At 43.7% G+C, this 22,026-nt stretch overlaps 1 long non-coding RNA gene and 1 pseudogene across 1 annotated transcript; one reads left to right on the top strand and one right to left on the bottom strand.

Moving 5' to 3' along the window:
- Positions 1-22,026, top strand: part of LOC127911033 (general transcription factor II-I repeat domain-containing protein 2-like) — a 236,247-nt pseudogene that overhangs the window by 64,048 nt on the left and 150,173 nt on the right.
- LOC127911034 (uncharacterized) lies at positions 16,450-17,628 on the bottom strand. The gene is made up of 3 exons (XR_008077421.1): positions 17,445-17,628; positions 17,120-17,308; positions 16,450-16,686 (listed from the first exon to the last, which is right to left on the bottom strand). It is a non-coding gene; the product is annotated as an uncharacterized LOC127911034 (long non-coding RNA).

Genomic DNA, 22,026 nt, shown 5'->3' on the forward strand with positions numbered 1-22,026 from the left:
TGTGATAATGCTCTCGGTAGCCGATGTGAACAAAACCTTCAAACCGGTCAACATTCACATTGCTGCTGGGCCAGAAGGATTACCAGGACGTGTACTCAAAGCAAGCGCGGACCAACTGTCAACCTCACCCTGACCGAACCTGCATGTTTCAAGCAGACCACCATAGTCCCTGTGCCCAAGGAAGCGAAGGTAACCTGCCTAAATTATTACCGCCCACTCACGTTGGTAACCATAAAGTTCTTTGAAAGGCTGGTCATGGCTCACATCAACAGAATCCTCCCAGACACCCTAGACCCACTCCAATTCGCATACCGCCCCAACAGATCGACAGATGACGCAATCTCAATCGCACTCCACACTGCCCTTACTCACCTGGACAAAAGGAACACCTACAGTTGAGGTCAGAAGTTTATATACACTTAGGTTGGAGTCATTAAAACCATTTTTTCAACCACTCCACACATTTCTTGTTAACAAACTACAGTTTTGGCAATCTACTTTGTGCATGACACAAGTAATTTTTTCCAACAATTGTTTACAGACATATTATTTCACTTATAATTCACTGTATCACAATTCCAGTGGGTCAGAAGTTTACATACACTAACTTGACTGTGCCTTTAAACAGCTTGGAAAATTCCAGAAAATGATGTCATGGCTTTAGAAGCTACTGATAGGCTAATTGACATCATTTGAGTCAATTGGAGGTGTATCTGTGGATGTATTTCAAGGCCTACCTTCAAACTCAGTGTCTCTTTGCTTGACATCATGGGAAAATCAAAAGAAATCAGCCAAGACCTCAGAAAACTAAATTGTAGACCTCCACAAGTCTGGTTCATCCTTGGGAGCAATTTCTAAACGCCTGAAGGTACCACATTCATCTGTACAAACAATATTACGCAAGTGTAAACACCATGGGATGACGCAGCCATCATACAGCTCAGGAAGGAGACGTGCTCTGTCTCCTAGAGACGAACGTACCTTGGTGCGAAAAGTGCAAATCAATCCCAGAACAACAGCAAAGGACCTTGTGAAGACGCTGGAGGAAACAGGTGCAAAAGTATCTATATCCACAGTAAAACGTGGCCTATATCAACACAACCTGAAAGGCCGCTCAGCAAGGAAGAAGCCACTGCTCCAAAACCGCTATAAAAAAAGCCAGACTACGGTTTGCGACTGCACATGAGAACAAAGATTGTACTTTTTTGAGAAATGTCCGCTGGTCTGATGAAACCAGAATAGAACTGTTTGGCCATAATTACCATCATTATGTTTGGAGGAAAAGGGGGAGGCTTGCAAGCCGAAAATAACCATCCCAACCGTGAAGCACGGGAGTGGCAGCGTAATGTTGTGGGTGTTATTTGCTGCAGGAGGGACTGGTGCACTTCACAAAATAGATGGCATGATGGAGGAAAATGATGTGGATATATTGAAGCAACATCTCAAGACATCAGTCAGGAAGTTAAAGCTTGGTCGAAAATGAGTCTTCCAAATGGACAATGACCCCAAGCAAACTTCCAAAGTTGTGGCAAAATGGCTTAAGGACAAAAAAGTCAAGGTATTGGAGTGGCCATCAAAGCTTTGACCTCAATCCTACATAAAATCTGTGGACATACCTGAAAAAGCATGTGCGAGCAAGGAGGCCTACAAACCTTACTCAGTTCTCCAGCTCTGTCAGGATGAATGGAGCATAATTCACCCAACTTATTGTGGGAAGCTTGTGGAAGGCGTCTCAAAACGTTTGACCCAAAATAAACAATTTAAAAGGCAATGCTACCATATACTAATTGTGTATGTAAACTTCTGACCCACTGGGAATGTGATGAAATAAATAAAAGCTGAAATAAATAATTATCTCTACTATTATTCTGACATCATAAATTCTTAAAATAAAGTGGTGATCCTGTAGTGCAAGGGCAAAAACCAAAACGTGCCCCCAGGAGGGAAACCCTGTTCGAGGGCAACATATCATGAATGAACAGAAGCTCCATGTATCTAATTATAGACAAGTTGACAAACAAATATCATGCCAAATTGTTGTAAATTATATGCAGAAACATCTCTAAATTAGGCGCCCCAAAAATCCTGCACCCCCTGTCAAAACATAATTCCACCGTCTCTGACTGTAGCCTACAGCGCACTTTCTGTATTTGCTGGTTAGGTTCGGGTGCAGGGCTCAGGTTCTCACTTTCTCGCATATAGTCGGGCGGATGAGGATGGGTTATTAGCGAATGCTGGAGGGTGCAGGTGAACAAAAAGCTGACCTGTGCAACACTAACTCCCGCCCATGTAAACGTGCTGATTAGAAGCCAGGGTAGTGGGTTCGATTCCCGGGACCACCCATACGTAGAATGTATGCACACATGACTGTAAGTCGCTTTGGATAAAAGCGTCTGCTAAATGGCATATATTATTATTATTATTAAGCACCTGTGTAGATAGTTTCTGGTTGATAATACAATCAGGAAATAACATTGACCAAATTTGTTCACACTTTTTTCAGTGTTCGTTTCATCAGCTGTTGTACAATATGTTATAAAACACAGAAAAAACTGCATTTTGACTGCACTTGGCCTTTAATTTAAGGCAGAATACTTCATTGAAATAATAACAAAGTGGTCGTGCCGCTTGTGTTTTGGAGAAATGTAACCACTCTCAAATTCATAGAGCTAACGAAGCATGGACTGAACTGTAGTTAAACGTTTTATTGCGGCTGTAGTGTTTGTTTATATTTACATTGTTTAAAGCATTGGAGTAAAACAGGCTTGTATTTTGGATTCTGATGGGGTATGACAGTTGAACTAAGGCTCATGAGGCATTTCTAAGTTATATTCTTCAATAATTAACAGGTTTACAAAACATTAGGAACATTTCCGTGACATGCTGTAGGCTACTAACCAGGTGAATCCCCCTGTTAAATCCACTTCAATCAGTGTAGATGAAGGGGAGGAGACAGGTTCATTCTTAAGAGTCTAAGTCGTTGGGGGGAAAGCTGACATATGGAATTGTTTTAATATGGTCATACCATGGATCATTTAGCTATTTGATTTAGAATTTTAGGACCCCTTGAGTTATCAAAAATATACTGTCTATAAACAAATTATTTGATAGAATATTTTTTTATATTTTTTATTAATCCATGCTTTTGTCACTTCTAGGTTAGACTACTGCAATGCTCTACTTTCCGGCTACCCGGATAAAGCACTAAATAAACTTAATTTGGTGCTAAATACCGCTGCTAGAATCCTGACTAGAACCAAAAAATGTGATCATATTACTCCAGTGCTAGCCTCTCTACACTGGCTTCCTGTCAAAGCAAGGGCTGATTTCAAGGTGTTACTGCTAACCTACAAAGCATTACATGGGCTTGCTCCTACCTATCTCTCTGATTTGGTCCTGCCATACATACCTACACATACGCTACGGTCACAAGACGCAGGCCTCCTAATTGTCCCTAGAATTTCTAAGCAAACAGCTGGAGGAAGGGCTTTCTCCTATAGAGCTCCATTTTTATGGAACGGTCTGCCTACCCATGTCAGAGACGCAAACTCGGTCCCAACCTTTAAGTCTTTACTGAAGACTCATCTCTTCAGTGGGTCATATGATTGAGTGTAGTCTGGCCCAGTAGTGGGAAGGTAAACGGAAAGGCTCTGGAGCAACGAACAGCCCTTGCTGTCTCTGCCTGGCCGGTTCCCCTCTTTCCACTGGGATTCTCTGCCTCTAACCCTATTACAGGGGCTGAGTCACTGGCTTACTGGGGCTCTCTCATGCCGTCCCTGGAAGGGGTGCGTCACCTGAGTGGGTTGATTCACTGATGTGGTCATCCTGTCTGGGTTGGCGCCCCCTTGGGTTGTGCCATGGCGGAGATCTTTGTGGGCTATACTCAGCCTTGTCTCAGGATGGTAAGTTGGTGGTTGAAGATATCCCTCTAGTGGTGTGGGGGCTGTGCTTTGGCAAAGTGGGTGGGGTTATATCCTTCCTGTTTGGCCCTGTCCGGGGGTGTCCTCGGATGGGGCCACAGTGTCTCCTGACCCCTCCTGTCTCAGCCTCCAGTATTTATGCTGCAGTAGTTTATGTGTCGGGGGGCTAGGGTCAGTTTGTTATATCTGGAGTACTTCTCCTGTCCTATTCGGTGTCCTGTGTGAATCTAAGTGTGCGTTCTCTAATTCTCTCCTTCTTTCTCTCTCTCTCGGAGGACCTGAGCCATAGGACCATGCCCCAGGACTACCTGACATGATGACTCCTTGCTGTCCCCAGTCCACCTGACCGTGCTGCTGCTCCAGTTTCAACTGTTCTGCCTTATTATTATACGACCATGCTGGTCATTTATGAACATTTGAACATCTTGGCCATGTTCTGTTATAATCTCCACCCAGCACAGCCAGAAGAGGACTGGCCACCCCACATAGCCTGGTTCCTCTCTAGGTTTCTTCCTAGGTTTTGGCCTTTCTCGGGAGTTTTTCCTAGCCAACGTGCTTCTACACCTGCATTGCTTGCTGTTTGGGGTTTTAGGCTGGGTTTCTGTACAGCACTTTGAGATATCAGCTGATGTACGAAGGGCTATATAAATACATTTGATTTGATTTGATTTGTTAAAATATGGAATTTGTCCTTTTCTACTATAGTCCATGGAAACACATTTATAAATGGCAAAAAAAGACAGTCAAAAAATAAACCATAAGGAATGAGCTTTTGAAGTGTCTGTCCCATATCTAGGGGATATACAGTAGGAAAGATCAGGAAATGTCACACTTCTATATATACATACACACTACCGTTCACAAGTTTGGGTTCACTTAGAAATGTCCTTGTTTTTGGAAGAAAAGCACATTTTTTTGTCCATTAAAATAACATCAAATTGATCAGAAATACAGTGTAGACATTGTTAATGTTGTAAATGACTATTGTAGCTGGAAAGAGGTGATTTCTTTTATGGAATTCTTACATAGGTGTACAGAGGCCCATTATCAGCAATCCCCACTCCTGTGTTCCAATGGCACGTACATAATCCAAGTTGATCATTTTAAAAGGCTAATTGATCATTAGAAAACCCTTTTGCAATTATGTTAGCACAGCTGAAAACTGTTGTTCTGATTAAAGAAGCAAAACAAATGGCCTTCTTTGGACTAGTTGAGTACCTGGAGCATCAGCATTTGTGGGTTTCATTACAGACTCAAAATGGCCAGAAACAAATAACTTTCTTTTGAAACTCACCAGTCTCTTCTTGTTCTGAGAAATGAAGGCTATTCCATGTGAGAAATTGCCAAGAAACTGAAGATCTCGTATAATGCTGTGTACTACTCTCTTCACAGAACAGCACAAACTGGCACTAACCAGAATAGAAAGAGGAGTAGGAGGCCCCGGTGCACAAATGAGCAAGAGGACAAGTACATTAGTGTGTCTAGTTTGTAATTGTAATTGAACCCACAAATGCTGATGCTCCAGATACTCAAGTCGACGAATTGAGGCTGTTCCGACGGCAAAAGGGGGTGCAACCCAATATTAGGAAAGGGTTTGTAATGTTTTGTACACTCAGTGTATATCATTAAGTCCAAAAATGGATGTATCAACTAAGGTTTCCACCATGTCATGTATTCTTTGTGTATTAATTCGTAGGCACAGTACTGTATTATATTCCCCCAGCTGTGTGATAGAGATGAAACGTTTGAGGAAGTCAAAGTTGGTCTTCCTCTCTTTGCATTCTTCACATCTTTACTATTCAAGTAGTGTGCATTATAAAGAAGATGCCTATTATTAGAGCGACATCAAAAAGGAATGAACAAGGCTCGCGGGGAAACCAACCTGTTGGACTGGTTTAGTCAACCTCTGCCTGTCTCTTGTTGAGCACTTGACTTTGAACACCACGAGACAAGTGAGAATATCTCACATTGTGCCACATGCACATTGCTTTCTCTCATTTGTCTCCATGCACGTTGCCCCGATTGTCATTGAATCATATCGAGGGAAAAAGAGCTTCGTAAAATTCTTGGGAAATCTAAAATGTTTTCACAATTTTAAGGAGCACACATTGAAATGGGTTTAGAATATTTGAGGAAATTGAATGGATGTGAGAATGAGCGTCTGCTAAATGACTTAAATGTAAATGTAATGAAACATCCAGTTGGTGGACTCTGTAGAGTTTGGCTTGGAGTCTCTGGTAGACTTCACCAGGCCGAGGTTGCTATACTGTTGCTTAACAACAGTATAGCTTCCTCGCTCACAAACCCTCCTTGGTATTTAATCTGGCATCCAGAAGGGTCTCGTTCAAAGTATAGACGTGATGCATCACTGACCACAGATCAGATTCACTGTCACCACTTCTCCCCGTATCCTCTAGGTCGGCCGTGCTCTCTTTGATCAGGGACATGTTGTCCAAGCCTTGTCTACGAGGGGCGAGGGGAGGCGCCACAGGTCCAACCTGACCCCTGTGGAAGACTGAGCTTTCTGCAGGTCATCTACAAAGCCTCTCCTTCTTTAGCACATGGAGCTTTACCTGCAACCTGATCCTATCAAGCGGATGAATGTGTCTGACTGAAATGTTGTGATCATACGTAGTGGTAATGATAGATTATGAAAGATTAGACATCCGAATCCCAGGGTTACTGAGTCTGATGTTGGGAGGGTATAATGAGTTCTCTGAACCTCACCAGGATCAACTGTGTGTGTCTGTTAATGGTTCAAAACGTCTTCACGGTCCACATGATCATGTGACACACTAATGCAGTTGACCTGTCCAGGTTTTGTGGGTTGACACAGCAGCAGTCAGGTAATACCACACACACACACACACACACACACACGACTATATCTGGATCTGTAAAAAAGCTGTGACTTTTCATTATAACAACTTGGATATCAAACAGTTCTCAACAGTAAGTCATTCTAGCACAGGAGGCTAGTGAGGGGAGGATGGCCCATAATGTCTGGAATGGAGTGGTATCAAACACATGAAAACCAAGTGTTTCAAACGTTCCATTCAATGGCCTTCCAGCCATTATTATGAGCCCGTCCTCCCCAATTAAGATACCACTAGCCACCTGTGAGTTACAGTCATATTTTTTTATCTGTGGCTGGCTCATTTCTGCGAGAGAGAATGTGAGCAGTAAGTTATGTGGTATAAATGATTGGCACACACAGCACACAGCTAATAACCTGCCAGAGGAACAGTGTTGCTTCCATCCCTCTCCTTGACCCAACCTGGGCTCGAACCAGGGACCCTCTGAACACATCAACAGTGCCTCCCACAAAGCATTGTTAGCTATTGCTCCACGAAAGGGAAACAACTACTTCAAAGTCTCAGAGCAAGTGACATCACCAATTGAAACTCGTCTTAATTTGATCACCCTGTTGTTACAGCACAAAATGCAAACTTGTCATGTATTCATGGTTTAAAATGGCTTCTAAAGTTTGTAATTTCCACTTCAAGCTGTCAGACTTGATTTGCCTGAACTAAAAAGGGTATCAACCCCTACAAAAAAAATGTATTAACTATAATCCACCTTTCTTGTTGCTGCAGGATTATTTTTCTGCTGTGAAAAGATGATCAAATTTAGATCCTAGGCCTGTATAGCTTGTACCATCTATTCTACCGGTGTGGCCTACAACTCAGCCATGCACCTGATGACTTCCACAACACTTTGTGATGAGTGAATGAAAGGTTGTGGGGTGAAGAGGTTTGACTGTTGACAAAGAGAGGGACAGGTGAACCACTTGACAGTAATCCTCCCATAGCAGAGCTCATCTATATGTGGCGTGATTAATGCATGTAGTTCTCTGCTGAACACTACAGAGGACCTACTGTACCTCATCAGTGACATCAATCTTAAAACACATGTACATAGGTGCTATTTTAAATTGACCAGCTTCTCGCAGCTGGAAAATAAGGGTGGGTTTAATTTGTGGAACGTTCCAACAGGAATCTGTTCCAATAACTTCGTAAATAATAAGGTTGCCAACAAACAACGCGTACAAAGTTGAATAGCAACAGAATAAAATACAGGGTAGGGAGTGAGCTATTTTATTATGTTTTTCACTCATGTTTATTCCGAAAAATGTCTACTCTGGTAGGCTATTGACAAACATTCAAAATAAATTACATGGTGAGTTGATGTCTATTCGGCAGCTAGTTAGCTAGGCGGCTTGATCGTGTTACTTTGTATGTGTCGTTTGTTGGCAACCTTGTACTTCAAAGGTTTTGGAACAGATTCCTGTTGGAACGTTCCACAAATTATACCCACCCGGAAAATAATCCTGCAGCAACAGGAAATGTGAATCATTATTTGGATTATAATTTATGAACATTTCGGTAGGAGTTGATACTGAAGTTTGGACATTACAAACTTCAGAAGACTTTTAAAACCATGCATTAACTACAATTTGCATTTCCTGCTGCACAGGAAAACTGTCTGTGACAACAGATTGATCAAATTAAAATAGCGCTCACATACATGGCCCCACTTATACAAAAAAGGTGCCATCTAGAACATAAATGGGTATTTTGGCTGTCCCCATAGGAGAACCATTTGAAGAACCTCTTTTGGTTCCAGGTAGATCCCATATGAGTTCCATATATAACCCTTTTCACAGAGGAACCTACATGGAACTCAAAAGAGTTCTACCTGGAACCAACAAGTGTTCTCCTATGGGGACAGCCGAAGAACCATTTTGGAAGAATTTTTTCTAAGAATGTATCATTACTTAATTGACATACCATCTCTATTCATGATCCTCTTCTCACAAGATGTTACATCTTCTCCTGCCACGCCCTCTACTTCTCATCCTGTGTCTCTCCTAACCTGCCCCCACTCCCCCAGTGCTCTCTCTCTCTCTCTCTCTCTCTCTGTATGTGGTGTGTATGTGATTGTGTGAGTGGAGACAGGTGTGCTGGAGGCAGAGCGGATCCCCACCAGCTGCAACCTGTTCCATAATCAAGACCGACAAATACTCAGCTCTGCCACTTCCATGCTGCCAGATCGTAGCCTCTGTTCAGTCTGCATTTCAAGCCGTTTGTTCCTGCATAGAGCTTGTTATCCAGTTTCTCTAGCCTGACACTTCTTTTCTCTCTGCTACAGTTCCATCCACTCTGGTCTCTGTCTCCAGTCCCTCGTCTCATCCGTCCTGCTTCCCTGACCTGGACCCCTGCTCAACTGCTTCCTTGGATTCTGCTCTGGACCTGCTTATCTTGCCCCAGCCTCAGTTCCTGGTTCCCTGCTACCTACCCGAGCTTCCCCTGGCCTGCACCCCATCCCCCCCTCCCCTGCATTTCAATAAATACCGTAGTTACCTCATCCCTGTCTCCTCGTCTGCAGTTGGGTTCACCTGCTCCGTCACCGCGTATATGTACATGTCAGACCAGCCTGTATGTCAGACTACCAAGCTCTATAGAATGCATTTGTTACTTTGGTGCAGGGATGCATGAGAGTTAAGGTATCACATCCTGTTTGACTTTGGGAGAATGAAAAGATCAGAGTGAACCATTGATACAAGCTGTTAGGTAAACAGTGTTATCTTCACAAACAGTTTTTGCATGCTTCTCAGGAAGTATGTTCTATCCTGAAAGAGCCAACCACTCAATGAGCTGTACTTTGTACAAATACAGACAGAGAATTGGTTGCACTTCAACATAGCTCGACATCACAAAGCATTTAATAAATAGTATACTCATTGATCCATTCTCCCACATTTGAAAATTTTAGTAACATTTCACAAATTTTATTAGGATCCCCATTAGCTGTTGCAAAAGCAGCAGCTACTCTTCCTGGGGTCCACACATGAAACATAACACACAACATCAATAGACAAGAACAGCTCAAAGACAAAACTTAAGGCACACGTTTCCTACATCAATGCATACACAAACTAGGTCCAATAGGGGAGAGGCGTTGTGCCACAAGGTGTTTGTTTTTTGAAATCAGGTTTGCTGTTTATTTGAGCAATATGAGATGGATGTTCCATGCAATTAGAGCTCTATATAATACTGTATGCTTTCTTGAATTTGTTCTGGATTTGGGAACTGTGAAAATATGTCTGGTGGGATAAGTGTATCAGAGCTGTGTAAGTTGACTGAACAATTTGGGATTTTCAACACAATATTTATAAATAGTGATACAGTCAATCAACTATTAGCCAAGAGAGACTGGCAAGCATAGTATTTATATCAGCCCTATGATTACAATTAAGAGCAAAACATGCCGTTCTGTTCTGGGCCAGCTGCAGCTTAACTAGGTATTTCCTTGCAGCACTGGACCACACGACTGGACAATAATCAAGATTAGACTAAACTAGAGCCGGCAGAACTATTTGGAGTGTGGTGTCAAAAAGCAGAGCATCTCTTTATTACGGACAGACTTTCCCCATCTCTACCACCATTGAATCTATATGTTTTGACCATGACAGTTTACAGTCTAAAGTATTTGAGTCTCCTCAAATTGTTTGACAAAAGACCATTCATTACCAGATTCAGATGAGGACTAGAACTTAGGGAATGATTTCTACCAAATACAATGCTCTTAGTTTTAGAAATGTTCAGGACCAGTTTATTACTGGCCACCCATTCCAAAATGGACTGCAACTCTTTAAGGGTTTCAGTGACTTTATTAGCTGTGGTTGCTGATGCATATATGGTTGAATCATCAGCATACATGGACACACGTGCTTTGTTTAATGCCAGTGGCAGGTCATTGGTAAAAATAGAAAAGAGTAGAGGACCTAGTATGCTGCCCTGCGGTACACCACACTTTACATGTTTGACATTAGAGAAGCTTCCATTAAAGATAACCCTTTGAGTTCTATTAGATTGCCATATCATGGATTCAGAGCTGAGGTTGAAAAGCCATAACACATTTTTTCAACAACAGGTTATGGTCAATAATATCAGACTGCACTGAAATCTAAAAGTACAGCTCCCACAATCTTCTTCTTATTTCTTTCAATCAATCATCAGGCATTTGTGCCAGTGGAGTACATGTTGAGTGCCCTTCTCTATAAGCATGCTGAAAGTCTGTTGTTAATTTGTTTACAGAGAAATGACATTGTATTTGGTCAAACACAATCTTTTGCAACAGTTTGCTAAGTGCTGGCAGCAAGCTTATAGGTCTGCTGTTAGAACCAGTAAAGGCCGCTTTACAACTCTTGGGTAGCGAAAATACTTTAGCTTCGGTCCAGGCCTGAGGACAAAGACTTTCCTCTAGGCTCAGATTAAAGATATGACAGATAGGAGTGGCTATAGAGTCAGCTACCATCCTCAGTAGCTTTCCATCTAAGTTCTCAATGCCAGGAGGTTTGTCATTATTGATCAATAGCAATACTTTTTCCACCTCTCCCACACTAACTTTACAAAATTCAAACTTGCACTGCTTTTCTTTCATTATGTCTTTTTATGCACGAAAACAATTGCTCACTGTTCGTTGTTAGCATTTCCTGTCTAAGTTTTCCCACTTTGCCAAATAATAATAATAATAGGCAACAAATGGTTTCATGGTGAATAATTCAATGAAATATGGAGTTGAATTTGTCTTTCTGCCCATAATTTCATATAAAGTACTCAAGTTTTTCCCCATCATTCTTTATCTCATTGATCTTGGATTCATAAGAGTTTCTTCATCTTATTGTTGAGTTTAGTCACATCATTTCTCAATTTGCAGTAAGTCAGCCAGTCAGATGTGCAGACAGACTTACTAGCCACTCATTTTGCCCCCATCTCTTTCAACCATACAGTTTTTCAATTCCTCATCAATCCATGAAGCCTTAACAGTTCTAACTGTCAGTTTCTTAACAGGTGCATGTTTATCAATAATTGGAAGAAGCAATTTCATAAATGAATCAAGTGCAGCGTCTGGATGCTCCTCATTAATCACATCATTAATCACATCAGACCAACAAATATTTTTAACATCATCCACTTAAGAGTCACAGCAAAATCTTTTGTATGATTTCTTATACACTATTTTAGGCCCAGCTGTTGGAACTTTGGCATTCCTGGATATAGCAGCTATATTGTGATCACTGCATCCAATGGGTACGGATACAGCTCTAGAACATTTGTATGATGTTGTTCCTGTACGGTTTGTAAACACCCTGGTAAATTGATTAATAACCTGAACCAGATTACAGGCACTAGTTACTTTAAGAAGCTTCCTCTTCAGAGGACAGCTTGATGAAAACCAATCAATATTCAGGTCTCCAAGAAAGTAGACCTCTGTTTACATCACATACACTATCAAGCAGTTCACACATATTATTTAGATACTGACTGTTAGCACTTGGTGGCCCACAGCAACACCCGGTAAGAAAAGGCTTTAGATGTGCCAAAGATGTACCAACACTTAACATAAGATCTTCTCTAAGCATTAGATCATTCATAAGATGTTTAATATAGGTCCTTATAAACCATTTACTAATCATCAGGAACATTTTTTGGTGTGGCCTCATCTAAAGTGTGGGGTATTTATACTTTATAAATGTTTTGAGTGACCAAACGTAATTACCCACAAAACTATGGACATGGTAGACATTCCAGCAGTACCTGATGCTCCTTAAGTTCTCAAAATGGCCGAGAACATATTATATTATTAACATATATTATACATATACTTATTTGAACAAAAAGCACACAATACAGGGGATGTTTAAGAAAATGTATTGAACATTTTATTCCAAAACAGTCACACTGCTGTAATAGCGTGATGTGTAACTTCAGACACTCTATGCTGAGTCAAATTTTCGTCTGAAAATGCTAACTTTAGCCTTTCTTGGCCGTGACTTTTCAACCAAAACCAAAGTGTGGATTGTGGTGTAATCTCGAGTTAACCCAGAACTAACATATTGCCTAATGTGGTCAGCTGCGCGATTCAATTCTGTTAGAAATTGGGAGTTCCGGTTTGCAAAGTTTAAGCACCGCTTTCACCCAATCCTGGTACATAAATAATCAGTGACGAAAACCCAAACCCAAACACTAGTACTACTACTGTTCGCTACACATTCCATCCCACCACTGCAGAATCTGTCCATGAGAGATTAAGAGCATCCTGTGTTGGGTGTTCATTATTTTATCATTGATATGTTCTAGGCCAGTTGTTCCCAAACTTTTTATAGTCCCGTACCCCTTCAAACATTCAACCTCAAGCTGCGTACCCCCTCTAGCACCAGGGTCAGAGCACTGTCAAATGTTGTTTTTGGCCATCATTGTAAGCCTGCCACACACGCACTATACAATACATTTATTAAACATAAGAATGAGTGTGAGTTTGTCTCAATCCGACTAGTGGAAAGTGACAAAGAGCTCTTATAGGACCAGGGCACAAATAATAATAATCAATAATTTTGCTCTTTATTTAGCCATCTTACATATAAAACCTTATTAGTTCATCAAAAATTGTGAATAACTCACCACAGGTTAATGAGAAGGGTGTGCTTGAAAGGATGCACATGACTCTGCAATGTTGGGTTGTATTGGAGAGAGTCTCAGTCTGTGAAGGCTGTCAAAATACATTGGCAGTTCCCCAGGTTTGAGTAAACAAGACTTCACTAAATTCACGTTGAGTTTGTGGTAATGATGTGTTATTTTACTCTGCCAAACCCATGAGAAGTACACAGTGCTTGGTGCTGCTTCTGATGGTTGTTGTCCTTTGTTTTCCTTCTTCCAGAGAAAAGGCATGTGCTAGGCAGGTATATGTCAACGTTCCTTTGAGTGATTTACCTCCAGAGGAAGTAGTTACTGTCACGGATATTTATCCTGTATCACTATATCTACAAGTTAACTCTTGATTAAACAACTGACTGAAGAAAAAAAAAGTGTACCTTCCTCATATAATATTTTTTATCACTTAGCAGACGCTCTTATCAAATCAAATTTATTTATATAGCCCTTCGTACATCAGCTGATATCTCAAAGTGCTGTACAGAAACCCAGCCTAAAACCCCAAACAGCAAGCAATGCAGGTGTAGAAGCACGGTGGCTAGGAAAAACTCCCTAGAAAGGCCAAAACCTAGGAACAAACCTAGAGAGGAACCAGGCTATGTGGGGTGGCCAGTCCTCTTCTGGCTGTGCCGGGTGGAGATTATAACAGAACATGGCCAAGATGTTCAAATGTTCATAAATGACCAGCATGGTCGAATAATAATAAGGCAGAACAGTTGAAACTGGAGCAGCAGCACAGTCAGGTGGACTGGGGACAGCAAGGAGTCATCATGTCAGGTCATCCTGGGGCACGGTCCTTGGGCTCAGGTCCTCCGAGAGAGAGAAAGAAAGAGAGAATTAGAGAGAGCATATGTGGGGTGGCCAGTCCTTTTCTGGCTGTGCCGGGTGGAGATTATAACAGAACATGGCCAAGATGTTCAAATGTTCATAAATGACCAGCATGGTCAAATAATAGTAAGGCAGAACAGTTGAAACTGGAGCAGCAGCATGGCCAGGTGGACTGGGGACAGCAAGGAGTCATCATGTCAGGTAGTCCTGGGGCATGGTCCTAGGGCTCAGGTCCTCCGAGAGAGAGAGAAGGAAGGAGAGAATTAGAGAACGCACACTTAGATTCACACAGGACACCGAATAGGACAGGAGAAGTACTCCAGATATAACAAACTGACCCTAGCCCCCCGACACAAACTACTGCAGCATAAATACTGGAGGCTGAGACAGGAGGGGTCAGGAGACACTGTGGCCCCATCCGAGGACACCCCGGACAGGGCCAAACAGGAAGGATATAACCCCACCCACTTTGCCAAAGCACAGCCCCCACACCACTAGAGGGATATCTTCAACCACCAACTTACCATCCTGAGACAAGGCTGAGTATAGCCCACAAAGATCTCCGCCACAGCACAACCCAAGGGGGGCGCCAACCCAGACAGGATGACCACAACAGTGAATCAACCCACTCAGGTGACGCACCCCCTGCAGGGACGGCATGAGAGAGCCCCAGTAAGCCAGTGACTCAGCCCCTGTAATAGGGTTAGAGGCAGAGAATCCCAGTGGAAAGAGGGGAACCGGCCAGGCAGAGACAGCAAGGGCGGTTCGTTGCTCCAGAGCCTTTCCGTTCACCTTCCCACTCCTGGGCCAGACTACACTCAATCATATGACCCACTGAAGAGATGAGTCTTCAGTAAAGACTTAAAGGTTGAGACCGAGTTTGCGTCTCTGACATGGGTAGGCAGACCGTTCCATAAAAATGGAGCTCTATAGGAGAAAGCCCTGCCTCCAGGTGTTTGCTTAGAAATTCTAGGGACAATTAGGAGGCTTGCGTCTTGTGACCGTAGCGTACGTGTAGGTATGTACGGCAGGACCAAATCAGAGAGATAGGTAGGAGCAAGCCCATGTAATGCTTTGTAGGTTAGCAGTAAATCCTTGAAATCAGCCCTTGCTTTGACAGGAAGCCAGTGTAGAGAGGCTAGCACTGGAGTAATATGATCACATTTTTTGGTTCTCGTCAGGATTCTAGCAGCCGTATTTAGCACTAACTGAAGTTTATTTAGTGCTTTATCCGGGTAGCCGGAAAGTAGAGCATTGCAGTAGTCTAACCTAGAAGTGACAAAAGCATGGATTAATTTTTCTGCATCATTTTTGGACAGAAAGTTTCTGATTTTTGCAATATTACGGACCATGCTCTAGATGGAAAAAGAACATGCTCTACCAACTGAGCCACACAGGACCATGCTCTACCAACTGAACACAGGACCATGCTCTACCAACTGAGCCACACAGGACCATGCTCTACCAACTGAGCCACACAGGACCATGCTCTACCAACTGAGCCACACAGGACCATGCTCTACCAACTGAGCCACACAGGACCATGCTCTACCAACTGAGCCACACAGGACCATGCTCTACCAACTGAGCCACACAGGACCATGCTCTACCAACTGAGCCACACAGGACCATGCTCTACCAACTGAGCCACACAGGACCATGCTCTACCAACTGAGCCACACAGGACCATGCTCTACCAACTGAGCCACACAGGACCATGCTCTACCAACTGAGCCACACAGGACCATGCTCTACCAACTGAGCCACACAGGACCATGCTCTACCAACTGAGCCACACAGGACCATGCTCTACCAACAGCCACACAGGACCATGCTCTACCTACCAACTGAGCCACACAGGACCATGCTCTACCAACAGCCACACAGGACCATGCTCTACCAACTGAGCCACACAGGACCATGCTCTACCAACAGCCACACAGGACCATGCTCTACCAACAGCCACACAGGACCATGCTCTACCAACAGCCACACAGGACCATGCTCTACCAACTGAGCCACACAAGACCATGCTCTACCAACAGCCACACAGGACCATGCTCTACCAACAGCCACACAAGACCATGCTCTACCAACAGCCACACAGGACCATGCTCTACCAACTGAGCCACACAGGACCATGCTCTACCAACAGCCACACAGGACCATGCTCTACCAACCCAACAAGACCATGCTCTAGCCACACAGGACCATGCTCTACCAACAGCCACACAGGACCATGCTCTACCAACTGAGCCACACAAGACCATGCTCTACCAACAGCCACACAAGACCATGCTCTACCAACAGCCACACAGGACCATGCTCTACCAACTGAGCCACACAAGACCATGCTCTACCAACAGCCACACAGGACCATGCTCTACCAACAGCCACACAAGACCATGCTCTACCAACAGCCACACAGGACCATGCTCTACCTACCAACTGAGCCACACAGGACCATGCTCTACCAACAGCCACACAGGACCATGCTCTACCAACTGAGCCACACAAGACAATGCTCTACCAACTGAGCCACACAAGACAATGCTCTACCAACTGAGCCACACAGGAACATGCTCTACCAACTGAGCCACACAGGACCATGCTCTACCAACTGAGCCACACAGGACCATGCTCTACCAACTGAGCCACACAGGACCATGCTCTACCAACGGAGCCACACAGGACCATGCTCTACCAACTGAGCCACACAGGACCATGCTCTACCAACTGAGCCACACAAGACCATGCTCTACCAACTGAGCCACACAAGACCATGCTCTACCAACTGAGCCACACAGGACCATGCTCTACCTACAGCCACACAAGACCATGCTCTACCAACAGCCACACAGGACCATGCTCTACCAACAGCCACACAGGACCATGCTCTACCAACAGCCACACAGGACCATGCTCTACCAACTGAGCCACACAGGACCATGCTCTACCAACAGCCACACAGGACCATGCTCTACCAACTGAGCCACACAAGACCATGCTCTACCAACAGCCACACAAGACCATGCTCTACCAACAGCCACACAGGACCATGCTCTACCAACTGAGCCACACAGGACCATGCTCTACCAACTGAGCCACACAGGACCATGCTCTACCAACTGAGCCACACAGGACCATGAGCCACACAGACCATGCTCTACCAACTGAGCCACACAGGACCATGCTCTACCTACCAACAGCCACACAGGACCATGCTCTACCAACAGCCACACAGGACCATGCTCTACCAACTGAGCCACACAGGACCATGCTCTACCAACTGAGCCACACAAGACCATGCTCTACCAACTGAGCCACACAGGACCATGCTCTACCAACAGCCACACAGGACCATGCTCTCCCAACTGAGCCACACAGGACCATGCTCTACCAACTGAGCCACACAGGACCATGCTCTACCAACTGAGCCACACAGGACCATGCTCTACCAACAGAGCCACACAGGACCATGCTCTACCAACAGAGCCACACAGGACCATGCTCTACCAACTGAGCCACACAGGAACATGCTCTACCAACTGAGCCACACAGGAACATGCTCTACCAACTGAGCCACACAGGAACATGCTCTACCAACTGAGCCATGTGGGACCAGTCAAACTCACTATGTTCTTTATCCCCTCCTCATATTCCTAGATGTCCTTATCGCCTGATGTTGGCAGGTATGTCCCATCCACAAATTGAATGACAGTGACAGCGAGATGCAAGAGTAATGTCGGCAGTTTGTTAGAAATGATTTATTATGTTTTGTCCCTGGGGACGTGTCGTCACGTCTGCAGGTTCTTATCACCATCATGTTGTTTATGAGATATTGGATAAGTCAGGGGCAATAATGACAGAATGGTATCCACTGCAGCCGCCACCGAGACTCCTTCTGACGGAATCCACACACATAGAACCGTGCAGAGAGAGTGAGAGCGAGAAAGAGAGAGAGAGAACAGCAGGACAAAAAAAAACATGAGGCCTATGTTGAAAAAGAACCACAGATGGATATCAAAGCTTAACGCAAACAAATGTACTTATCAGAATCTCTGATTCATACACACTGTTTGTATCGTTTTCATTTTGATGTGTATAGTCATTTGTCAGGCATGCGTGTATTATGTACCATTCTTTGCCGAGCTGAATATAACTTTCAAGGGTCAGTGGCGACAGGAAGAATAAATGTTAGAATTTTGCAGAGAGAGAGAGAGAGACTCTTAGATATTAGATACAATGGTGCCACTGTTGCAATGGCATCTAAATAGAAAATCACCAATGTAAATTGCCATCCCATCTCAGTGCTTTGAAGTTGTGCAATAGCGAAACCTTGAATTTCCTCTTGATTTTGGAAGCAGCTCGTTGTTTTGTAGTGTCCCAGGAGGCCTTCTGATACGTGCCGTGGCCCATGCCCCAGCCACTCTGGAGAGACGCTATATTCCTCCTGGCCCTCTTGCTCTCTCATTCTTTCTTCTTCCTCCTTTCTCTCCTTCTCAAACTTACAGTATTCACTACTAAGTATGCACACGCACACACAAGCTGTCGTGCACCAAATATAGCTTGACTTGTTTGCCGAACTCGGTAAGGGAGTCAAGTAAATGAGTAACATGGCGATAACATGTCATTACAATTTCTGTCAATAGAGAGTAATTCCAACTCACAAAGCACATTGGGTCAACCTTTACATGACAGTGTGCTTATTACTATGTAACTATTTCTGTAAAGATTTCCGGTTGAACCAGGATGTGGACATGAAGCTAGGGTTAGGGTTATGTCTAGGGTTTGGGTTGAGCCAGGGTGTAGAAAAGTTTGTGTGTCATACGCACATCCTAAGGTGCTGGGAAAATTAATTGTTACAAATTGTTTCCACACCCACCATGCGTCATGTGGGGATGTGAGCACTCACTGTTTGACCTGAGGAAGATCCTCGTGGATAGAAACATTGTCAATAAAGGTGGTAATTGGAGCATATTCAGTGTGCGGCTTTTCTGTTATTTTTGACACGTATGGACATGAATCTAGGGTTAGGGTCATAGCTAGGGTTAGGGTCATAGCCAGGGTTAGGGTCATAGCCAGGGTTAGGGTCATAGCCAGGGTTATAGCTAGGGTTAGGGTCATAGCCAGGGTTAGGGTCATAGCTAGGGTTATAGCTAGGGTCATAGCTAGGGTTAGGGTTATAGCTAGGGTTAGGGTTGAGCTGGAATGTGGACATGAAGCTAGGGTTAGGACTAAAACTACCATAGTCAGTATTTTTCAAACTGCGAGTCACTTGTCTAATGCCAGATCAGTGGCTTAGCCAATTAGATGGTGCAAACTTTTGTCAGATTTAGAGCATATCTGTCTCTATGTTTTTATTGTGTATACGTTAGGGTTGCTAATAATCAGGTTTCATCTACTGTATGTCTTGAGTGCAAAGGTTTACAGTACAGTGTAGTCCAAAACTATCAGTCTGAAAGGAGAAACGCCCACTTCTATCAATCAATGTTGATGTTTGTTACTGCAGATTAGATTGGAAATTGCATAATAACTACATCCTGGGCCAATTTAATATTATTTAATTGGTTCTTCCTCTGGTCACAGCCCATTATGTAAGACCAGGTGATTTGTTGTAACTGTACACTCTGTATGGTGTGATGATGTGATGATGTGACGTACAGTGCCTTCTATGCCGTTGAGATCTGGAGACTGGCTAGGCCACTCCAGGACCTTGAAATGCTTCTTACGAAGCCACTCCTTCATTGCCCGGGCTGTGTGTTTGGGATCATTGTCATGCTGAAAGACCCAGCCACGTTTCATCTTCAATGCCCTTGCTGATGGAAGGAGGTTTTCCCTCAATCTCACGATACATGGCCCCATTCATTCTTTCCTTTACACGGATCAGTCGTCCTGGTCCCTTTGCAGAAAAACAGCCCCAAAGTATGATGTTTCCACCCCCATGCTTCACAGTAGGTATGGTGTTCTTTGGATGCAACTCAGCATTCTTTGTCCTCCAAACATGACGAGTTGAGTTTTTACCAAAAAGTTATATTTTGGTTTCATCTGACCATATGACATTCTCCCAATCTTCTTCTGGATCATCCAAATGCTCTCTAGCAAACTTCAGACGGGCCTGGACATGTACTGGCTTAAGCAGGGGGACACATTTGGCACTGCAGGATTTGAGTCCCTGGCGGCGTAGTGTGTTACTGATGGTAGGCTTTGTTACTTTGGTCCCAGCTCTCTGCAGGTCATTCACTAGGTCCCCCCGTGTGGTTCTGGGATTTTTGCTCACCATTCTTGTGATCATTTTGACCCCACAGGGTGAGATCTTGCGTGGAGCCCCAGATCGAGGGAGATTATCAGTGGTCTTGTATGTCTTCCATTTCCTAATAATTGCTCCCACAGTTGATTTCTTCAAACCAAGCTGCTTACCTATTGCAGATTCAGTCTTCCCAGCCTGGTGCAGGTCTACAATTTTGTTTCTGGTGTCCTTTGACAGCTCTTTGGTCTTGGCCATAGTGGAGTTTGGAGTGTGACTGTTTGAGGTTGTGGACAGGTGTATTTTATACTGATAACAAGTTCAAACAGGTGCCATTAATACAGGTAACGAGTGGAGGACAGAGGAGCCTCTTAAAGAAGAATTTACAGGTAGGTGAGAGCCAGAAATCTTGCTTGTTTGTAGGTGACCAAATACTTATTTTCCACCATAATTTGCAAATAAATTCATGTGATATTCTGGATTGTTTTCTTCTCATTTTGTCTGTCATAGTTGAAGTGTACCTATGATGAAAATTACAGGCCTCTCTCATCTTTTTAAGTGGGAGAACTTGCACAATTGGTGGCTGACTAAATACTTTTTTGCCCCACTGTATATGGATGAGAAATGACCGAGCGGCATAGGCTAAGATGTAATAGATAGTATAGAATACAGTATATACATATGAGATGAGTAATTTAAGATATGTAAACGTTATTAAAGTGGCATTATTAAAGTGACTAGTGTTCCATTTATTACAGTGGCCAATGATTTCAAGTCTGGATGTAGGCAGCAGCCTCTCAGTGTTAGTGATTGCTGTTAAACAGTCTGATGGCCTTGAGATAGAAGCTGTTTTTCAGTCTCTCGGTCCCAGCTTTGATGCACCTGTACTGACCTCGCTTTCTGAATGGTAGTGGGGTGAACAGGCAGTAGCTCGGGTGGTTGCTGTCCTTGATGATATTTTTGGCCTTCCTGTGACATCGGGTGCTGTAGGTGTCCTGGATGGCAGGTAGTTTGCCCCCGGTGATGCGTTGTGCAGACCGCACCACCCTCTGGAGAGCCCAGTGGTTGTGGGCAGTGCAGTTGCTGTACCAGGCCCGACAGGATGCTCTCAATCGTGCATCTGTAAAAGTCATGTGTCTTTACAGTCAACATTGAATAATCAATTGTGATAATCAAAAATAACTTAAACATTTGCAAATGTATCTCTAGTAAAGTTTGAAAGAGATTGTCTTATCACTGAAGTTGCATTGGCAAACAGCTTTCTGATCTCGCTTCAGTAAGAGGCCCATATGAGGAATGGGGTAACTGAAAAAGCATTACAATCTACCCCAGTCAGTCTGGACCACAGTTCTCAGGTGATTGATGTTCTAATGTGTGAATAAGTGTTGAGTTTCTTAATCTTCTATTTACAGTCCAAGTTCAGTTTGCCGAGGGGGGAATGAAGTGGTGATTCAGAGGCTGATTGTGGCAGGTTTGCACAGCTGTGAACCAGTGCATGTTGTAGTAGTCATGCTTTCTCCCTTCTGGTTGGTGT

This window comes from Oncorhynchus keta, chromosome 23 (assembly GCF_023373465.1).
Source record: "Oncorhynchus keta strain PuntledgeMale-10-30-2019 chromosome 23, Oket_V2, whole genome shotgun sequence".
In the NCBI taxonomy this organism is placed as follows: Eukaryota; Metazoa; Chordata; class Actinopteri; order Salmoniformes; family Salmonidae; genus Oncorhynchus; species Oncorhynchus keta.